The sequence below is a fragment of the Phasianus colchicus genome, chromosome 13, assembly GCF_987193195.1.
Source record: "Phasianus colchicus chromosome 13, bPhaCol1.hap1.1, whole genome shotgun sequence".
Lineage (NCBI taxonomy): Eukaryota > Metazoa > Chordata > Aves > Galliformes > Phasianidae > Phasianus > Phasianus colchicus.
Window position 1 is genome coordinate 9885001 of NC_143448.1, and position 23069 is coordinate 9908069.

General features: G+C 35.9%; 1 long non-coding RNA gene across 3 annotated transcripts in view; it reads right to left on the reverse strand.

Annotated features, from left to right (window-relative positions):
• LOC149916146 (uncharacterized) overlaps positions 1 to 23069 on the reverse strand; it is a 135005-nt gene that overhangs the window by 65084 nt on the left and 46852 nt on the right. For all 3 annotated transcript variants that reach the window (XR_016470760.1, XR_016470759.1, XR_016470761.1), the window contains exon 2: positions 6965 to 7095. This is a non-coding gene — a long non-coding RNA (uncharacterized LOC149916146). The remainder of the gene's footprint in view (positions 1 to 6964; positions 7096 to 23069) is intronic.

Consider the following 23069-nt stretch of genomic DNA (forward strand, 5'->3'; position numbering starts at 1 on the left):
CTTAGCTATTCTTTTGCATGCTTTGACTCTGAATCTTTGCATCTGCACTTACTTGGAGGTAACTGCTAGAATCATAATCATATATTTAAATTAGTCACTAGCAGAAAATTAGAATGTTTTGGGGGAAAACTAGAGCAGAATGTTTCAAGAATTTCTTATTTCATATATATACATATATATATATATTTTTACAAATACTTATAAATTCCAGAGGCATGCAGCCAGAAGGCAAAAATAGGATGAGTGACCAATCACACAGACCAGTTACAAAATTTTGAATACCAGACAGCTCCCAACTAATCCACAAATTAAAACATTCACTATAGAACCCAAAAGGGCTAAATTAGTGCAAACAGTGCATAAGTTCATTAGCCGCTTACAGAAAATTTAAAGGAAAAAAAGATTGTTCTTAAATATTTTCATATATGTTTCTATAGCTATTCCCTGTATGAATGGCAATATACTTTATCATTCTTTGAAGAAATAAAACATTTGTAAAGCAAGGAAATGTAAGCAATACAATAAATTGGCCTTAATTCTATATCTCTGCTGCACAGGGATTGAGAGAGAAGTCTTAACCCACTTTTCTGTCTTCCCCAGCTCCTGAAGTCACTAGCAGCTGGATTCTCCAAGTTAGACTGCATGCAATAGCCTTTCATAGGTCACTGCCAGCAGTACAATACCACACGTTCACAGTGCTGTCTGCACCCACAATCCAATCTGCACTACAACCTGGAAGCAGCAACTTTTTCCGCCCTTGACAGATCCAGAACAGAGCAAGGATCACACAGCAGATGCCTGTAATAAGATCCTTTGTAAAAAAAAAAAAAAAAAGCATATGATAAAGTCAAATCACTTTTTTTTTTTTTTTTCCTTACTTCTGGTACCTTTACTGTTTGAAAATGTAATTTCTATATTTAAAAAGCTAATTATGAACAGCAGATTTATTTATTTTAGGGGATACAGTTAATCTCAAGAGCTACGAATTATGACATTAATCTATACATCACAAGAAGCTTTATAATTGTAGTATTCTAAGGTAACATGATAGTTATATAAGAGTTTATACCTAATAAACTCTATACCTTTATGGTTTAGTAGCTTGTGGTGCTAATAGGAATGGGAAGGTGATTGGACTAGATGATCTTGCAGGTCGTTTCCAACCTTGTGAGTCTATGATTCTGTGATTGTAAAGGTCAATATATTTTGAAGTACGTTTCCTTTCAGTGAGTGTTTTAAGGGCAAATACAAAAGAAAAATTAAAGTTTTCTTTAGGGGGGGGGATTTCAAGTTTAAATTGTGATGTTAAGATGTACATACTTTTTACTTAGAAAAAATAATTAGCATCTATGGATAGTATGACATTTATAGTGCTTGCTTTTGAAACCTACTTAGATATTACTGATTCCTTGAATGCTCAGTTTCTTCTTTCTCAACTTAGGAAAAGATTTTATAGACATTTCTCATGTTCGGATTGTTTAAGGAAAACAATGTCTACAATGCAAAAATGCATGTACTTTTGCCTACCTTTACATTAGTCTCTTCCCCACGTCATCTAAAAGTGACTGTGCCCTCTCTGAAGGCACTCAGTCTTACATCTACAGCATCACTACCCACTTTATTGATGATCAGCTAGTCTATCTGTACCTCGAAAACCATGTGATTGTTCCTGTTATTTATTTCTTTAAACTTCAGTGCAAACCTAGCCATTTTGCACATATAATTAATTTTCTTAAACTAAATTGCTCCAGTTAAACTAGTATTTTATAAGAGAACATTGGTTATAACTTAAACTGTAGGGGCTATGTTCTCGTAGTACTTTTATCCTTAAGTCAGCAGCATTTAGGACAGCACTTCTGGTTAGAGCTCATTTGTACAATGCAACATCGTTATGAAAGCCTTTTATCCTCAATCATTCAACCAATCCAAATGTGGAGAACCATCTTCAAGAAACAAGCACTAATAAATCTCTTTCGTTTCCTTTTAATTCTAGGCAGATAAACGTTACACATCCTGAGCTGAAGGCTCTCTGGACATGAAATCACTTAGTAACGACTCAAATAAAATTTAACCCTGTTATAGCTAACTCACAGACTTTCTTCTGTGTGCATAAGATGACTTTAAAGCTCATGACCTAAAAAGTAAAATACAATACATAATTAATGATGAGAGGAGCTTGTAAAACACAGAATGCATTTCATCTTCTTCTACCATACACTGGAACAGTCTTAATGCCAACACAAGATCATCTTCCCAGTCATAATCTGAAAAATAAGTGATGAGCTACACAGAGAGATGCTTCCTTATATTGGGAAGAATCTTGACTACTTCAAGAAGAGACTGTCTTTTGAAAAAGTAAGACTGTATTGTAGCATCAGCTATAATATCCTTAAGCAATTGAATCTCTGGCCAAGAGAACCTCAGAAGACTCTCAAAAAATGCATGCAAACGTGGAATGCAAAATGCAGAGACACATGGTGTGTCCTAACCCAGAAGGTAGGAGTCACACAGCAGCAATCTGACAGTGATCCCAGAAGGATAAAATTTCCTATTTCTTTCATTTTTCAAAGAAAAAAGAGACTATACAAAGAAAACTAATTAGGGATCCAAAGAAGCTACTCAATTTTTATAACTGTTATGTTGTTTCCTCCCTAGAAGACATCTAACAGGTTAAATGATAGAGAAGAGGCGTATAGAAATCTTTGTTGCTGTTATTCTTTTATTAATTTACTTTTTTCTAATGTTGAACAGCTGAGAGATACAATTGAAACTGCCATTCTCTCACTTTTCAAACTTAAATATTCCACTATTTTATGTAGATAACAGAAACACCTTTTTTTCCTCTGATGAAGGTGACAAGCTATTGGTGCTGCATTTGATGGTGTCTGTGATAGTAGACTAATCTTTGCCATCAGTTAAAGTGATTGTCATTAAAATCTTTATAAGCAATTAGCATTACTATGTGAGTTCCCATATTCCTTCTACCTACTTACTGCAACAAGTAGGGAAGTCAACAGTGTAGCAAACGCTACTGGCTTTAAAAGAAATATTAATTACAGAAAAAAGGTAAACGTTGTAATGGCAAAACACTGTACATACAAGCATCCTAATGAATAGGAAACCAGATCTGTAACAAAGAAAAAATTGCCTACTTTATCTGGGGGGTGAGGTAGATTTTCTTCTTCAGCACTTTTATTCACTGTACTTCTACTACAGATAGTTTCTCTGCTCACATTGTTTTTATATCTTGAAAGTCTGTGTTCAACTCTTAAAGCCATGGTCATCAAATGTATACAAAACAAAGCTAATTTTAGCAGAAATGCTGCCTAGGTCTTACAGTTTTAAATTCTTGCATACTGAAAGTGCAATTTTCAAATGCATCTGCAAAGCGTTAAATGTTTCTTATTCTCAATATGGAAAAGTTAGATCAAATCTGGAGAGATGGTCCTCCATTATGATAGATCAAAAAACTCCACTCATATGACTGAAAGATACTGGCATATTATTTAAAGCTATCTTTGGTCAATTTTACATAGTTCTCCTATGTCAAAAATATAAATTTCTTAAGAGTTTGCCTTCCTCAAAGGAGGAGTTTCATCTTTTTTCCCACCATTTTATCCTCTCCAGAAGACATGAACTCACCCCAAGGATGCACCTTGTGGTTATTAGTAATTTCAGAATTCCATATAGGATTACAGCATCACATATTATAATGAGAGAAATGAAGTATACAACTCTTCATTGATTTTACACAGAGAACCAAGCTACAAAACACTGTGTTTGAGCAATAGAAAATAGAGCTCCTACGATCTATTGCGTTATTCATATACACACACTAATATTCAAGTGCAAATTGAGAACTCCTAAGTGCATTGGAGGCTTGGACTCTGTGGGTTTTATGTATGCCAAAGTTCAGGTGACTTGACTGTAAAACTGTATTTTAAAAGGGAAATTTATATATCACTTTCTGAAAAATATTTGGATTTACAAAGGATTGCTTTTTATTAAAAAAAGAGCATGTTACTTATTGCTTAAAGCTACAGTCCATACCAATTCCAAAACAATACATAATTCCACACTTCTGTCCCCCAAATTTCATTCACATTTACGTAGATCTTAACACAGTTATACAATCATCGGACTAACATCACCCTCTGGATAGTAATGAGGTCCTCTCTAACCCTTTAGCTGCAATAAAGTATGCAAAAGTTAAATGCACAGATGAAAAAAATTTGTCTCAATTTTAGACTTCTGCAAAATGGTAATTTTGTACTTAAAATGTACAAGATGGATGTTCAGAAATATAGGCTGAAAGCCTAAATTATATTTGGTCATAATTTATGTAGTACAGTCCCAAAGAGATACAAAAAAGGCAGAGCATAATTTATCTGTTGAAATCAGCGATAGCTTTACTAAAACTCCCATTTATTCTATCCCCTATAGTTTTAAGCAGCCTTTGTCCTTAGGGCGCATTCTATTTAAGCTTTCCATATTGCTGTTTGATCACATATTCTAGCTTATAATTTCTCTATCATATAAAGCAAATTCAGTGCACAAAAATTACGATCTCCATGATAACAAACACTTCATTCCTAACATACAAAATATTAATGAAATTAGTCAGTTTCCACCAAACCTGAATTTATGTTCAATTCACTTAAAGTAAAAGAGAAGTTTAAAAACAAAAATCTAACATAAGCTTGATTTGATATTTGCAGTTAAAGTCTGCCATTATTTCATGTAACAACAGCTTTGCCTAAATAAATTTCTGAGAAGCAAATGAACTCAAGATGTATGCCACAAACTGCTACATCAACAAAACAGGTGGAGGATTTACCCTTGTTGAACCTCATATGGTTCTTCCCCATCCAGCTCTCCAGCCACTCCAGGTCTCACTGAATGGCAGCACAGCCTTCATGTGTCAGCCACTTCTCCCAGCTTCATATCATCAGCTTGCTCAGGGTGCATTCTATCCCATCATGCAGGTCTTTGATGAAGATGTTGAACGAGACTGGAGCCAGTACCAACCCCTGAGGAATACTGCTAGCTACAGGCATACTAGAATCTGTACTGCTGATCACAACACTGAGCTCTACCAGCCAGCCAGCTCTCAATCTACCTCACTGTCTACTTATCTATTTCACAGTTCCTAAGCTTACTTACAAAGACATTATGGATGACAGTGTCAAAAGCCTTGCTGAAGTCAAGGCACACAACATCCACTGCTCTCCCCTCATTCTATCCAGCCAGCCATAACAACACAGAAGGTTACAGTGTTGGTCAAGTATGATCTCCCCTTGCTGAACCCATGCCGACTGCTACTGATAACCTTCTTGTCCAATTGCTTAGAGATGACATTCAGAAAAAGCTACTCCATCACCTTCTAGGGATGGAGGTGAGGATGACTGGCCTATAGTTTCCCAGATCCTTCTTGCCCTTTTGAATACTGGAGTGACAATGGCATTCCTCCAGCCCTGAGGCATCTCTCTCCCAATCTCCGTGAACTTTCAAAGATGATAGAGAGCAGCTGGGTAATCACTTCTGCCACCACCCACAACACTCACAGGTGCATCCCATTGGGGTCCATGACTTGTGTGTGCCAAGTTCACCCAGATGATCTCTGACCAGATCCTCCTCAATCAAGGAGAAGTCTTACTTTCCCCAGACTTCCCCTCTTATCTCAGGAATTTGTAAGTCGCAGTCTTAGCAGTAAAGACTGAACCAAAGAAACTTCACCTTCTCAGTGACCTCTGTTACAAGGGCACCCACCTCATTCAGTAGAAGGCCCACATTTTCTTTAGTCTTCCTTTTGCTGCTGGAATACTTTAAAGCCTTGACTTTTCTTGCCAGATTTAATTCCAAGTGGGTCACAGCTTTCCATGTTGCATCCCTACATGTGCTGACAACATTCCTACATTTCCCCCAAGTGGCCAAACCCCTTTTCTACATTTCATAGAATGTCCTCTTCCATTTGAGTTTTAACATGGACTCCCTGATCATCTACATGGGTCTTCTTCCACCTTTGTCTGATACTTAATCTTAGGGATGCACTGATCTTGAGCTCAGAAATGTGGTGCATGATCAACCAATTCTCTTGAGTTCACCTACCTCCCAATGCTCTAACTCAGGCAAGTCTAACCTAAGGCCTATGGGCTGCATTTAGCCCAGGAGAGTTAGTGATTAGCTCCACCCCCAACTGATCACATTAGCACGTTCCTTAATTCTCACCCATAAGCTCTCCAATTTTTCATCATTCATCCCTAGACAGAGCTTGAAACATTCCAGTTGTCTCACACAAAGACCAACCCTGCCACCTCGCTTTGCTGCTCTGCCTTTCTTGAAGAGTACATAAACATCCATGACAGCTTCTCAGTCATATGAGTGGTCTGATCACGTGTCCACGACTGACTGAATTGGGATCACGGCTGTGTGTGTGCACAAAGATCTCTAACATTTCCTGTTTATTCCCCATTCTGCAAACATTGGTGTACAGGCCCTTCACAGAAGAGAAGGAAGCAGAAGATGCAGGCTTCCCTAGAGGGATGCAAGAGAATCCCCCATAGCTACACACATTTTTGAGGTGGCTGGCCCTCTGGCTCATGTCACGTGAGGCAGCTAAGGAACATTTGTCTCTGTTCTGTTTGGCTTGGCTTATTCTGCAGTCAGTTAAAATAGTATGAACACTGCCATTTCAGATTCCACCTCCAAGTCCTGCTGTTTAAAGTTTTTTGTTCTTCCTATTGCTGTTGGCTTGGGGAACATTGAAAAAACACACGCAGCTTAATTTCAACTGAAATTATGAAATCACTTCCATTTGCCATAGGTAAACAAAAGAATGAAAGCTAACTAAGTTATTTTAAATTTGCAGTTAAACAATATTGCAAAACACCCAGAGAAAAATTATTTTACTACGGAGGTCTTTCAGCCAAGAATTTGAAGTCAATTGTGTTGTATGCATCAGTACCTGGTACTGTCCTTGACCAAAGCTGAAAATAATCTCAATCTTCCCGTCACCCTCGATTTGCTGGGAGTTTCCAGCCATCTTGACAGAAGATAAATTGGCTTCAGTTCTTCAAAGTCTTCCATGCTTCCAAGCTGAAAAACAGAAATGCACTGTATGTGACATGAACTCTTCAGTGACTACAGAAGACCAGCTACTGCAAAAAAACTGTAGCCCATGAGTGCAAAGAAGAATTTATAAACAGGTTTGTTATAAACATAAATAGGTTGTTTCTGGTCATCAGATCATCCAGTTTTCAAAGAAGGTACATTTAATTCTTTACTTTAGCCCAGAAAGTTGGAGTAAAGGCCTCCTGAAGTCCCTTTCAGCCTGAAATTTGCTATATTCCCAATATGTGTATAGCAGGACCACTGTCCCATGTAGGCCTGAGTACGTACCTTGATACCAGAGCATGCCTGTCATGAGTTGGCTGCACCCGACAAAGTAGTACTGAAGTTTTTTCTGAGGGAACACCTCTACTTTTTACAGCCTCCTCTCCCTCATTTAAATGAGGCACATCATCATTATACATCCAGATTACAAACTTCTTCACCCAAACTTCTGTCTAAATCAAAAATGTCTTCCTTTCCTACTACTGACAGCTAAACATCAAGTAGCACTGAAAGGATCTCTAAAACTACAGAATTAAAAAAAAAAACATAAAACAGGTTCAAATGAAAACATCCAACCATGCAACCTGCCTTCAGTCTTGACTTCATGCAGATATCAAGGAAGATGGGCACATACAAAGTTCTCCTCTCTCTGGCTTCCCTACCCAAACTCTTGCTGGCAGGGCAAGTTTGCCTTCATAGGCATAGCAAGAGTTACTAACTTACTTCCCCATGCCCACTTTAACCTTACTTAGATCAACTCAAAGCTGCCATTCATATAGACAAGAACCACACTCAGTCTGGTAATGGATTAAGATAGCCATGTTTCCTGCATCATAACTTTACTATTATGAAAATTCATTCAAAGAGCATAAACGTTCACTCAAAGAGCATTTACCTGCACAGCACTGTGTTCCCTTTATGACACAGGACTAAGAAACGTAATAGGAAAGTCTCTAGATTACAGTGTCTAAAACCTAATTTCATCGACTTAAACGCCTTTTTATTTTCAGATTTAAAGCCTATTTTCTAAGCATCGCATGGAATTAGCTTATCTTGCCTCAAGAAACAATACAAATAAATCAATGAGTAAGCTATGTCCACCCTTAAAACCTTCCCCCGCTTATTCATTTTAATCAAATTTCCCATATTCTTTGACTTTCTTTCCTTCATTGCCTTGAGCTACGTATTGCATCTACTGATGACATACAAATGTTAATTTTGTTCAAATTCAAACACAACACAGAAGAGCTCATTTTAAAGACTACTTTGCAAACAACACACTTAAAATGAAAGAACTGAATTAAACAGACAAAAGAAAGGAAAAAATAAAACATTCAAGTGGGTCCCATCTCTGCCCTGTCAACAGATCTTCACTCTCTTCAGGGCTAAAACACTGGCTTCTTTCCTTGAAACTAATAGACACATACGCTATTAAAACATGAATAGAAAGAAAAACTTCTTTAAAAATAAACCAACTGTGAAGCATCCAAAGAACCAACGATAGCCAACATCATTCATAGTAACTAAGGGTAATCCCTGCAACAGCAGACAGCATCTGTGTAGCAGTTAACAACGGGTTTTGTTCTTTTGTCACTTTTAATATTTTATTCAATTGCTGTTCTAAGTTTTCTTTTAAAAAGCTGCTAAGTGTGAAAATAGCCATTCTTTTGTAGAAAAGAAGTAGTGTAGTTATATTATGCCTTAGTCATAAAAGAAACAGCATTCCACATTGACTTCACAATAAAAAGCTCTTTAAAAAAAAAAAAAAAAACAGAAAAAAACTTTCATTTGGATGCATGAATGCCAGTAATTCCCAGTTACCAGTCCAAATATAATTTTGTTCATCATTTAACCAGAGACCTCCTGCTGAGTCTTGTTGCTTTTGTCAGATTTGCAACTACAAATCAACTCGTCAGATAGCATATTAACACATTGGTAGATACAGCAAGACTTGGCTTTCAAACGAGGTGGTCCTCCCCAGCTCAGTGCTCACAATCACCGTATTAATGCACAAAACAAGTCCTAACACAACCTTTACCATCCAGGACAAAATAAAGTTCCTCCAGAGCTCATCTTACAATATGCTGTAGTTCAACCTGATGAAATAAGGTCCTGCATTTAACAGCCTAAATTAAATCTGTTGAGGATAGGACACCTCTACAGATCAACTCTAACACTTTCCATAAATAAATGCGTTAATCGAAGAAGCCTCTTATCACCTCATCTCCAGTACACTGTCAAATAATTACAGCTATTTGCTTGAAGACAATTTACTGAACTTTCTTCTACACTCTTCTTTGAGTTTTTCTAGAGACTTTTTCTGACAAAGCAATGCAGGGAACATACCTATCCTTTCAAAACACACGTGCAGGTCCCCCCAAGTGAGCTTCTAACTATATTAAAAGGGTTCTTGTCAGAGCAATGAATTCTGCCAAAGTGTGTATTACTTTCATATTTGTGCATTCTTGATGCCTCAAGGCACAAATTCTTTTGCTTTTTCTTTCAAAATAGCAATGCTATTCCACCAGTGACCACAAAAGTGAATCTATTGTGGCTTACTGTCAATCCACTTTTACAAGTAGGTAAAATAAAGATCAAAAAAAAACTCTATTAATTCATTTCATACCCACTCTGTAATATTGTCACCAGGAAGCGAGGTATTATCAAGATGAAAAAGCTTTCTTGCAAGTCACAGAGGTACCTGTCATAACTGGAAGTGTGATCATCATAAATTAAGTATCAGTAATCATAGCTTTCTTTTTAATGAGTTTTGACTAACATCAGTTTCAAAAGCAATCTTCATGCGTATCCAATGGTTGACTGCATTGTTGGGTATGTGAGAAAAATCGGATGTGTGATTGCAAGGAGGGGGAAAATTATAAGAATATTTAGAACTGATCCTGAAACACCAGACTTGTTTCATATGGCTTGTCATAGCCTATCTTTTAACCCTGAACATATTAAGTATCAGTTCCTTCCTCCAGAGACTTGAAGATCTAGGGTTAACAGCCTCCTGTTTTAAAAATTCATTGAGGTGCAAACAAATTGTATTGCTTCCAATGCATATGCATTGCAACAAGCCAAGGGAAAAAAAAAAAAAAAACCTTACCCCCTACAGGATACTTGGCAATTAACTCCAGCTATGTCAGCAATTTTTTGAAAAATTTCCTAAACATGAGGAAATCTCATCTTCACCGTATGAAAGACAAAGCTACTGCAGTGACTCTTCCATGCATTACAATGTGTGTGTCTTACTTCTTAACCAAGCCGCTAATCACGCAAATTATTGCAACTAATTACATCTGAAGGTCTAATTAATTCTTTCAGTACCACATCATTTAGTACGCATTCACAACACAGCACCTGTTTTGAAAATCCTTGCAGTTAATTTGTTTATAAACAAACACTATTTGCATAAAATGTTTAATGAATGGTTTAACACTTAGTACAATACTCCAGCTTTGTCTTAGTAGATTTGAGGTCATCAAAGGCCACAATAAATTAATTTTAAACTATACAAATTAATTTAAATAGTATGTGTGAATTTCTCATTAATAAAGAAAACATATCTAACATGTTAATTAATATCTCTATAGCAGGCCAATTACTGTCTGCACAAGTGCATCTTACAGTCAAACCCAAAAGATTTTACAGGGTTCTAGTTTAGTGGAGCAAAATATTCCAAATCAGGACAAACAACCAAGTCATGGTGGCATTCAAAGATTACTTTCAGAAGTCAGAGAACTTTCGCTTTTTTAAATATGGCAAGACATTAACATACTTGATCAATATTTTATATCGGGTATTTTAAAATCCATAGAAAAGAAAATTCATAGCTAGTGTATCACTTCTGCATTGAACAAAGCAGTAAAATCAACTGATTTAACTGTACTTTCTCCTTATTGCATTTTCCTTATGCTGGGTACTGCTTCTTGTCTTATAAATAAATAATAATAATTTATGCCATCATATGTTCCCTAATAATCAGCATTCTGATTAGAGGATGACAGGTTTTGTTGCATAGGAATCTAACCCAAATGTTAACATTCTCCACATAGAATAATGTCTGATTGCTTCTTACAGAAGCAAAGAACATTATTTCTTACTACCAAACATATTCTTTGTATGAACTATCATTGAAATACATTTATAGTCCCAAAGTTTGTTTCTGATTTGCAAGCATTTTCACATTTGATAAGCACCTGCTGTAAATTTACATTCACTCATGAACTATTCTTAGGATAGGAAGCTAAGAATTGTAAAATATATTTATATCCTTACCCTTGTGTTGTGTAGCCCCTTAATGCACGTTTTGATGAATTCGCATCATGGTACCACACAGCACTACGTACTACAGTATCTGTTTCAATAGTGCAAATATGGAACAGGGGAATTAAAACCACTGCTCATTTTCTTTTGAATGTGAAATTTACTGCAGCTGTAACCACACACACACCCCCCAACAAAATCACTCAGAAAGACCAATAACCTGCATTTGCTTCCAAAAACAGTGAAAAGTATAGATAAGAAGATAAGATAATCTACACTTTTTACAACAGAATATGCTGTTTCTGAAATAGTCACTTGCCAACAAGTTTCAAAGCTAAAACTGGAGGAGTGACTCAGGATATCACAGTGTGAAGAATCTCTATGGATACACTACAATCAAAAAACACAAAGTTACAGCATACATCCCCAGCCTAACATTTGCCATGTTGGAATAATTCTGATTTGTTTCATCTTTTTTTTTTTCCCCCCCCCAAAATAAATTCTTTCACATGTCTCACTTTCCTAATTTGCAGTTTTTAAACCCGAGGTTTTAAAGATGTGAACTAAGAGACACGATTGCTTCCAGCTTCTAAGAAATACAAAATATTCTGATTGCTAACACCACTGTCAACCACTGTTCACTGCCCAAGCCATCTCACTCAGATCAGAACTTAAAGTGATGTAAGCTAGTGGTAAAGGAACAAGAATAAGTTATACCAAAGAGAATCTGGCCTGATTAATATTCTGCTAAAGTGCTTTTCAATCCTATCCATTCTCTCGTCGTGTCCCAGACAGTGCAGATAGCTTCATTCAATTTAGCATAAGTTACTTTTAAGAACAACATATCAAATATGCCAAGTTTTGATATGAACTTTAAGAAAAAATCTGAAGCTTTTACTTTCATGTTATACACTTACCTCCCCTTACAGTACATTAGTTATGATTCACAGAAGCATTTTACAAGTCTTATCACCAAAAGAGATCATATGAATTTCCTTTAAAAATTATCCAAACTTGTTGATATTCCTGCTTCCTCCTTTCACTGCATGCAGACAAGCTTGTTTTGTGTTTCAAACCGCCACCCCATAAAATAATGACCTATTTTGGTGACACGTGCATAGCAATTAATTAAAGCTAAAGTCTTTGTATTCTATATAACTTTATATTTCATATAGCAGCTATGTGTGCATGAGCCTGAGAAAAGGAAAAAGCCCGCAAACTACATCCAACTGTTGGCAAAATACCAAAGGGAGATAAACTTGTTGTTTTAAATGAAGAGCTGATGGGGTTTTTTTGTTTGCTAATTAAGAAATACATTTTTGTCTACACAGCTTGGTTATATCCTGATCCATTCTTGTAAGAGTTAAAGAACCTTGAGGATTTTATATAAACAAGACAGAGCTTTACAGGCAAAGATAAGTTGTTCAGGCAGCTGCTGAAGAAAACAAGGCCACAGCTAAACTACAAACAGTGTTAGTGCTGTGTCTAACTTAATAAGTTATTTGAAACATCCCATGCACTGATGTCCAAACTATTCCAAACAAGTCCTCCTTTTCTCTCCTCCCTCAGCCGTGGTGCCTCTGAGCCCCAGAGACGGCTCCCCTAACATTAAGAATCACCAGCATTTCCCAAATAAAGGAGATCACCATGTGAAAAATTATCTTTTAAAATGGAGTTTAATTTGCATATAAGGAAGAGGAGATTTATGATGAGCAACACAGCGCAGCACTGCATCTGCCTAGTATCAGTCGTAATTTAGATTGTTTGTGACCGATCTTAAATTCTAAAGCATGGAGAAGATGAAGTGCTCTGTTGCTGTGTTATTGTCAGGAGTCTAAGACTTACCAGAGATTTATTAGTAATCTTATCACAAACATGTCTCAAGTTTTTGCTTTTAATATGTGCCAAGCTCCTCTGAGGAATTTTCCTCACTGCAATTATATTTCTCAATGCATGCATTCTGAAGCTTAGTTGATTTCCTTCCCAAAATAAAGCGACCTATCATTACACTACAGTAGCTCCGCTACATTTTTCCTCTGCTACTTAATAATCAATGTATTCATCATTAAAATCTGAGCCCTGAAGCAATGGTTTTTAGCATATTCTAATGACTAGCGACTTGCAAATTACATTGACCTTTCATGTACATTCTGTAAGCACCTTGTTCTAATGTGTACTGTATTTATAGTTTGCCAATACAAACTAGCCAAAGATTGGATAATTACTGTAATCTATTAGCTCGATTGCTTTCCCTGCTCATTTGTAGCATGTGCCATATAGACCATTTTCAAAAGCTGGCCTATCTTTCATCTCTTGCAAGCCCGGGAAGTAAGAAATACTTCATCTTCACAACATATACACTTACTAATATATGAAGAACACCCCATCTCAGCTCAAGGATATTTCAGGAATAAAGAATCTTCTTTACTATTAGTGTCATAACGCTATTTGTGACTGACAAAAAACACGGCTCACAGAGTGTAAACTTTACTTGAAGAATGTCAGGCCAAGTTCCATTTTCTACCCATTACCCTGACTTCCAAACAGCATTTAATAGGAATTGCTTGCTTCTTTTCTTAGAAAGAAAGATAAAAAGACACCTCTCTTAAAGCACGGGACTTTTTTTTTTTAAGCTTACAAGTGATTGTTTCAAGGAAAGCTTTAAACACTTCTTACAAAAGCATGCTGTTGTGACTTTAGAAAGATAAGGAATACTACATGGAAGTATTAGCCCAAGTCTCTTTCTGTTCTTCCCGTTGACAGTCTATTTCAAGACAGTTATGGATAGATAACATTACAGACACTGGTAATTAAAACAACACTAATTTTGTCTCAGTGGCTGCGCTTTGTTGTTTGAAATCATCTATCATGGCCTTCATGCTTCACACAATGAGAAGACATTTGTCTAGTCACATTCTGCTTGGTCAACACTTTTGCTAATATCCCAGCATACCTGGATGCTACTGCATGGTTAAAGAGGTAATACTTTTAGTTTGTAAAAATAAAAGTCTTAACAAATAACCTGCTTTGAATTTTTAGAGAGAAATCCATTATTTTTTACTCTTTTTCAAAAATTATATGCATGTCCTTTCTTAAAGTGCTTAAAGGAGAGCAGAAAAAAAAATTCATATTTTAGTTGAGACATTATCAGCTTAGTACAGAAGCCTCTATCAAAGACAGGAAAAAAAGAAAGATAAGTTGATACGTCAACATACATTCCAAAACAAAATAAATGCTTGAGATGTCTGACCACATACACCACCTAATATTTTATATGCATTAGTTTAATTGATTTATGGACACTAAACTTTTCTTCAAAGTATGTTTTAATACTATTAAACAACTTATATTTTAGCATTAAGAATTACAGCAAGCAGATGCTTTAATTCTGACAATTGAAAAAAAAGCAAAAAAAAGCTCATATTTCATCAGGGAGGGTGAAAGTATCAGACATTACTTAGAGATGAAATGAAAAGCTGTAACGAAGTACAGCTGAAGACTTGAGTGAGATTTCAAAGAGATGTTTGTGCCATACAGTAACAAGACAAACAGGCAAAGATCTTTTAAACACAAAACTGAATTTAGCCAGGCCACAAAAACAAGAAGCTGCTGTCTTAGCAAATTGGACTGGTATTAGAGGATTACCAAATGCAGAAGCAAGCCCAAACCTCCAAATCTTTATGCAGAGCAATCAGCACACAGGTGAGTACTTCCTCCTCAGCAATTAGCACAACCTGGTGTAAAGCTGCTATCACTGTCTAATTGCAAAGAATGACCTCAAAATCTTTTTCATAAATGAAAAACAGAAAAGAAAACAATAAGTTTATATAAAAACAATTTTAAAACATATACATGTAGTTTTAAATGTGAAGCGAAAACACACCATCCTGTTATTCCTTTTCCCCTCTCACTCTCCAGGATGGTGACATAAGTAGAAATACAAACAGATGGAACTTCAACTTTACACAGAAAGGAATCCTCCTCCAACCATTTCTCAAAAATTAGCATAAACAATTGATAAAAATCATCATTTGTCTGAAATGGAAAAAAACTTGCATATTTTTACATTAACTCTAAACAAGGAGAATTACTGCAGCCTAAGACACAGAATCTTGGAATCATTTGGGTTCAAAGGGTCCCTTAAATGCCATCTAGTCCAACTCCCCTGCAATGAACAGAGAAACCTACAGCTCCATCAGGTCTCATAGCCTAACCTGATCTTGGGTGTCTCCAAGGATGGAGCCATCCATCACCTCTGTGGGCAATCTCTGCCATTTCCTCACCATCCTTATTGCAAACAAAGAAACTGTTTACAGTCTAAAAATTCTTGTCAAGTTAAACAAGCATTGACTGCACTAACATTAGGAAAGAAATCTCACAAACACTTGAAAGTGAAAAACAGTACACCAGAGTACACCTGCAAAATACAGACCGATTCTCATGAGCTAATGAGTATCCATCAAATTCATCAGAACTCAAACTATCAGTACCCACAGGGAAAGATCAGGAACCCCTCAGGATTCATATTTCTATAACTTCATTATGAAAAGATGTTGCTGGCAACAAGTGGCTTCTTAACTGGGCAGAGATCTGTCAGCTTGTGAGTAAACAGTAAAAACTGGAAGATTCTTTATTATCTGACTGAGAACAGACAAAATTCCCTTCTTTCAACTTCACAAGGTCCAGTGATTTTGCTAGCTGTAACTTCACTTTTTAGTACACTGGGAATTCTTCAAAGGGATCAGTATTATACTTCTATTGAATGTTACTGGACTTTAATTGCAGTGTTATATAGGAAGGCCCTAGCAAGCCAATGGCATAAGAAGTACCACAAAACTAAAAATGTACCGCTAACTCAATAATATGAAGTTCTTCGTTTATTCTAATTTTCAGATGCTTGCAAAGCAACATGAATTAGCTGCATCACCAATATTTTAAAGACAACGCAGCAAATAATTTAAAGCAACCTACATCAGCCACGTTATCCTCTTCAGATGTTTTCATAATACGTTTTGAGATTAGTATAGCAATTATCAGTGGAAAAATTGCTCAACGTACAGTAAGTACACAAAGTCCACACGAGGAAAGCGCCTATATCCCAATAACAGTTTCTGCAATGAGTGAAGAAGCACAAATCTTTTTGCTTTCCATAATTCATTTGCATGAATTTACTTTCTTGCCTTAAGAGGTTGCTGTAATGCCTGTTAAAACACACAGTACAATTTTAACTCCATACTATCACAAAAGAAATATTGTGTTAGTATAAAGTGCAAAAATATAAACGCTGTTAAATTCTTAGAACAGAAACAACAGCGCAGCACTGCTCAAAAGCACCACCCAAAGGTAGAAGAGATGTAAAGACATTTGGAAAACTGCCTTGTTAATTTCAGCAAAACCTGAATGTAAAAAATGACAGTGCTGTGCAACGTGACAGAAGCTTTTGATGGAAGTGACTGATTTCCACAGCTGTACCTTTAGGATATTGATGATAATGCTGTCTAAACCATTCATTATGATTTGGAACTTTACTCCGATGAACACTAGATTTATAAATTTGCGAGACGAACATTACAGAAAACATGACAAACTACTGTTTTCAATTGAAAATTCCTTTGACCTAAATTTATAAAAATCACATAAAACTGGGGAAAATAAATTTCTAAAACCTTCTAAAATAGCTCAGGTTGTTTTTTTGGAACAGCGTGTAGGTAAGTGAAATATATTTATTGGCCATATTCAGTTTTCAATTGTGTTCATAACTTAACTTTATTAGAATTATAAAGGCAAAGACTTTTTCATATTACCAACAATATGTTCCTTCTTAGACAAAGAACATTTATCTTTCTGTTTATCATGCTCACAGTATTTCTAAGGCTGAAATAAGCAACTATTTAGCATATTAAAAATGAAAAACATAAGTATAAACTTTGAGTACAAGCCATGAACTGCTAACTGGTAATATATTTAGATGGAATAATCATTTTAAGAACATATTAGCCAAGTACTTTAAGTGAGAAGAATTTGACACATTCTTTTTCAAAATACTGCATTACAATAACATAAAGCAAATTAATATATTATTCCTTTAACTTTTGCAAAAGGACTTCAGATATTAGAAATGATAGTGTTGCCATATATCTTCTGGATTTAAGTAGGTTAATTTGCTGGGGGATGGTTTTGCCCTTTTTACTGACATTCAATGCTCACAAAGAAAAGTTGAGAAATTGTGAAGAGAAGCACTGAAACACCAATCCACTGCAAGCACTAGAAATCGAGCACTAGAAATATTAGGAAGATAGCACTATGCACAGAATAGAGAACTCTCAGCTGTGGTCAGTTACAAAAATATCTTCAAGGAGAATATTTTCCATACTAGAGTCCCCAGTGTTTGCAGAAGTCACTGGAACCAAAACCTTGCAGATTGGATACTTATTAATGCAGAAAGTATGCAGCATAGTTTGCTCTGCACGCTTCTGCTGCAGGATTGCAAGAAATGAGCTAATCTACAAAAAGATCCCTTTCTCAAGGAAGCAAGTCTTGTAGTAATTCTATTGTTGTAAGTATGCCTACACTGTGATTTTGCCATCAACTGCATAATTTCTTTTCATCTCTTATTCCTCTTTGTTGAGAAAACCAGGAAAATACCTATTTACTAGGGTGTTACACGTAACACTGAATACTGGAACTGAGTTTTCACAAATGTATTATAACATAAAATTCACAATTCAGCCAGGAGAAGATATTGAGTGATATTAAATCCACAAGCAACTCTCTAGCATAGTTTTCTTGTGTTGTTTTCATTTGATTTTTTTTTTTTGGCTGCTGTTCTATGTAGTGATTTTTTTTTTTTTTTTAAGATCTTAATACAATTATACAAAGCAAACCTACAGCAGGTTTTTAAAGAATATTTGCAGTACAGTGAAGTAGAATTAGTACAATACAGTACTTCATATTTCACAAATGCTAAAACTTCTTTTTTTGTTGGTCAAGGAGCTTACTGTTTTTCAGTGAAATGCATCCTGTGAGGCACAACACAACATCACCTGCAGGCTGAGAGGAATGCAAGGCTGCAGCTATGGCCTCAGCTAGCATGGCTTACTGCACCCACACCAAAACCCCCCGTCTTTTCACTCAGTGGGAGTTAATGCCAGATTAAAAAAAATAATAAATAAAAAAAAAAAGAGAGAAAGGTGCAGAGAGGAATACTTACCTCCCTACATCTTCACAAGAATTAAAGGCTCAGGAAGAGATATTCACAGTCTGAATTATAACCATTTCTAACTCCTAATAAAGTACTGAAGCAAGGTTTGAAACAACTGTGCATGTGTGTGTATATACCAATATATTCCAACTTTTTCCCAGCACAACGTCCCTTTGGTTTTACATGTTGAATGCTGTTAACAAAAATTATCACCCATGTATCTCTTGTTTTACAATGACACACCAACAACACAATGTCCTAGGGAGAGTGAAAAGACTCAAAGACTCAAAGATTCCATTATTTCAAGAGCTGAAAATGTTCTGTTCCTAGCATTTTCCTTCTTAAAAATATACACACTTCCTGTACTGTCTCTATAGTTCTCACCAAGCAGCTCATAACTGTTCATGTGTACCCGTAATTAATGTGGATGTTCCTGCCTTCAGTATCCTCATTTCTCAAACTTGCTAAGAACAAAAGATTGACTTGAAGGAGATCTGAGCAATAATCACTGATCCCCAAGAACACAATGACTGGTGTCAAGTGACAACACTGATGTATTTGAAAAAGCAAAGACTGAGATGCCATATCAGACACGTCTCCTGCTCTGAGATACAGGATACCTGTACGTTCTCCCTGCTAAGGTCCATCACAAGGAAATCATGAGGGATCACAGAATGTTTTCAACTCATCTGCTCATACGTTCTAGTATTATGAACTCCTGTCTCAATTATTTCTGCCAGACATGCATGAGTGTTTCTTTCAGAGATAAAGACAAGGGTGTTACATTCAGCTTCTGCTCTTGTGTTGGTGTAGATAATGAACTCCCAGTTGCTGAATCTTTGAGTTAGAAGTTGTTAGTCAAATCCTATAGGAGTACTGAAAGCATTCCTCATGGAAGTCTGGAATCAAAGTAGGTTTTAATCAGCATCATCAAGTTGGATACATGGTTCCTGTTTGGGCCCTCTTCTAATGAAAAGCTTATGAATTACATTGAGTCAGGCAAGAAGTTAAAGAATAAGCAAAGGAAAAAAATGTCTCAGAAACACGGAAAGAATAAGAAGCAGAAAAATTGAAACTCATTTTTTAAACACATTTATTGCAGTGAAACTCAGATTATTTAGTCTGATATTGAACAATTCTGTTAATAATGGCAAAGAGGATTTTTCCCAATGATACACTGCAGATAAACGAAACGAACTGAAGTAAATGCCTCCTTGAAACTCTATGAGAAATTCCACTTCTTGTGTAATTCTAACAGGGAATTTGACTTTTGTGTAAGTGATTCTTACCACACTTCTTAGCGTGCTTGAGGTTTGGCTGAAACCTGCATATGAATGGTTTCTTTATGTAACTGCATATTGTGCTTATAAGGGCGAGAAAGCTGAAAATCACGGGTTGCTTCATTACTGACTTTGTAGTTGGTTTTACTCACAGCTGAAATTGGGACATACTATATAGGATGTTCACAGTCCTGTCAATTTCCTTAATGATACCCTACAAGAAAGTTCTCAGCACACGAAGTTTGTAACAATTCAGGAAAAGAACACATTCTGTGTAGCAAGGCTGTCTGTCCAATGTTTGTGAGCAGAACGCACGCACCTCCAAACTGCCAAGATAAAACAGATTAATATGATGAGCAGATTCGTTCCATGCAGATCTTGTGACTGTTTGTCCACAAGACACAGCCATACTAATTACAGGTACACATGAACAGCTATGAGATGCTTTGTGAGAATTGCTGAATATGGGAAGTGTGTATATTTTTAAGAAAGAAAATGCTAGGAGAACATTTTCAGCTCCTGAAATAATGCAAGCTTCTAGTCTCCAATGTCTGGCAAGGATATCACATTGTTATTGTGTCACTGTTAAACAAGAGATGCATGGGCAGCAGCATCCAGCCTGATCAGATTCTTGTCATCAACATTCAACACTAAAACCAATGGGACATTGCTGAGAGAAATTTAGATCACAAGCCTTCCACTGGTAAGGAAAGGAGGAACTGAGATGAAGACATAGTTGTGCCCTAATTCATATCTTCAACATATCAGCAAGGACACAGATGGAAAGGGAGACTTTCAAAGCGTCTTCTAATCACAGAATTCCACCAAGGGGAGAAGTCTCACAAGATGCACTGAACACTGTTCTGTCTTCCAGGATGATGCTACTCATGGAAGATACTACTGGCTAATAGGCCTTATTTTCTATAAGGACTAAGGACTCTAAGAACTGAATAAGACAAAATATTAACTAACATCTATGCTGATTTTTGATGGGATAAGCGTATGGGGTGAGAATATTGTATGTTGAATTATTTTCTCCATTTTATTTATAGCTTCAAGTCCCAACTTGATAAACTTTATGCCATTACTACTGAGTAATTGGGCTTCATGCAACCAGAACCAACCTCTACACACGCAGACATGGACACATTAAAGCTTCCCTGATAAACTAAGCAGGCTAAGCTTGAACTTTGGTCACAGTTTTCAAACTATGTTATTTACATTGGTTTTTCACTCCAGTATTTTTAAATGTAAGAAAAATTATACAACTCAAAGGACATACTTAGCAGTCTATATAGAGCAGAATTATCTCTACCACCGTGAATAAGACTTGCTTTCCATAATGGAATACCAAAAGCTGCATAAACCAAGTGCCTGACCTCAATAATTTGTCTGCTGGGGACAGTGGGGTTTTCTTTGGTTTGTTTGCCTGGGGACAAATCAGAGAAGTGATGCCTCCCTAAAGTGTCCATGTGGACCTCCTCAATGCTCCAATGACTACCAGCAGTTCTGCCAATATTAGAATTCATTGACACAGAGGATCAACAAGAAAAGAGAAAAATATTGCTTAATCATTATTTCAAAAGTGCTTTTTGGGTTTCTTTTGTGAGTGGAAGAGGAAATAATTGTTGGGGTTAGAGATAGTTTGTTGGTTGTTGGCTTTTTGTGGTTTTCTTTCTGTTTGCTTCTGGTTGGTTATTTTTTTTGTCTTTGTTATTTGGTTTTTTTTGCTGTTTACTTGCATTGGCAATACCCAGCTTATAAAACAATTTTGCAAACTTAGATTATGGATTTTAAACTACATAAATCCTTACTCATTTACACTGCTCTTTCTTCAAATTACAGTTAAAACATGTATTTGGCCAAATGGACATAATGTTTTTTGCTCTTGCATTCTGTAAACATGACAAAAAAAATCAAATATGAGGCTAAGAGTTTGTTCACTAATAGTAATTAAATCTCTTTTGCATAATTTAAGAAATGCAAAGCCTAAAGTCTCATAGAATAGGTAAAAATTACAGAGGCTATGTAAGCAAACAGATAACATCACAGAGTGATTTTTTTGATCTTACGTACTTTATGTTACCAGAGTTTTCCATGCTCACAATATTTCTCCCTACTTATTAACATCAGATTTCTCTTTCAGGGGGTTCTTACGGGGACATTTTGGGGGCTATGAAGAGGATTACTGCTACCATGTATACATTAAGAGACAATCATATACAGTCTCCAGTCATTTAAGATGACCCACAGTTAATGTCTTTGCTAAAATTACTAGTAATAAGTATCCTGAAATGGATAGCACATTACATATCTGCAGCTCTTGTTTTAATGGAATAAACAGTACATGTGATGTAGCATCAGAAAAAAGATTACAAGCAAGCAAAAATAAAATGCAAGATATATTTCTATAGTGTAGATTAAAGAATCAAGATTTCTATTTTTATTTAAATCTATAACATATAATCCATTGGATCTCCTTGAACTAAAAGCTACAGATCTGCCCTTTTCTCCTCTATACTTTCAACATAATAGGTATTATTACCCATAACTTTTTATTTAAAAGAATTGTGCAGCCAGGAAAATGAATGAATTTAATTATCAATGCAGTGTGAAAAAAATCATTAGAGCAAGAGCCTGGAACACTACGTATTAAAAATAAACAAAGGCTATTAAAAACAGTTTTTAAAGTGTCTTCTTCCTTCAACTCTTAAAATGTAAATAATACAACAGAGAAACAAGAAGCACCACACGTAAATATCTGTAGTTATTGGCAAAAAAATGACCCTAAGAAAATGCTAAATGACTGACTGGATCATTTAACTTTAAATCTATACTTTATATGGCAATATGGAGAGGTCATTTGATTGCTATGCATAAAAAATTTAGAATTCTAATATGATCTAAAAGTTTCACCTTCATGAGACAAAATTTTCATTATAAAATTCCATTTAATTGTATCCATACATATCTGCCACCTCCATTTTGTAATATTATATTTCTATAGGCTGTGGAACACACACTATAGAAACATCTATTTTATAATGGCATATAAGTTTTTCCTTTAACTTTACAAATACTCTAGTTTCCCCCAGGTTTGTATTATGAGAATGTGTAGCCTCAAATACAGAATACAAGTTGTTGCTCAAAAGAATTTCATATGCTATGCTAAATCAGCATTTTGCAGCTATATTCCTCTAGGAAAG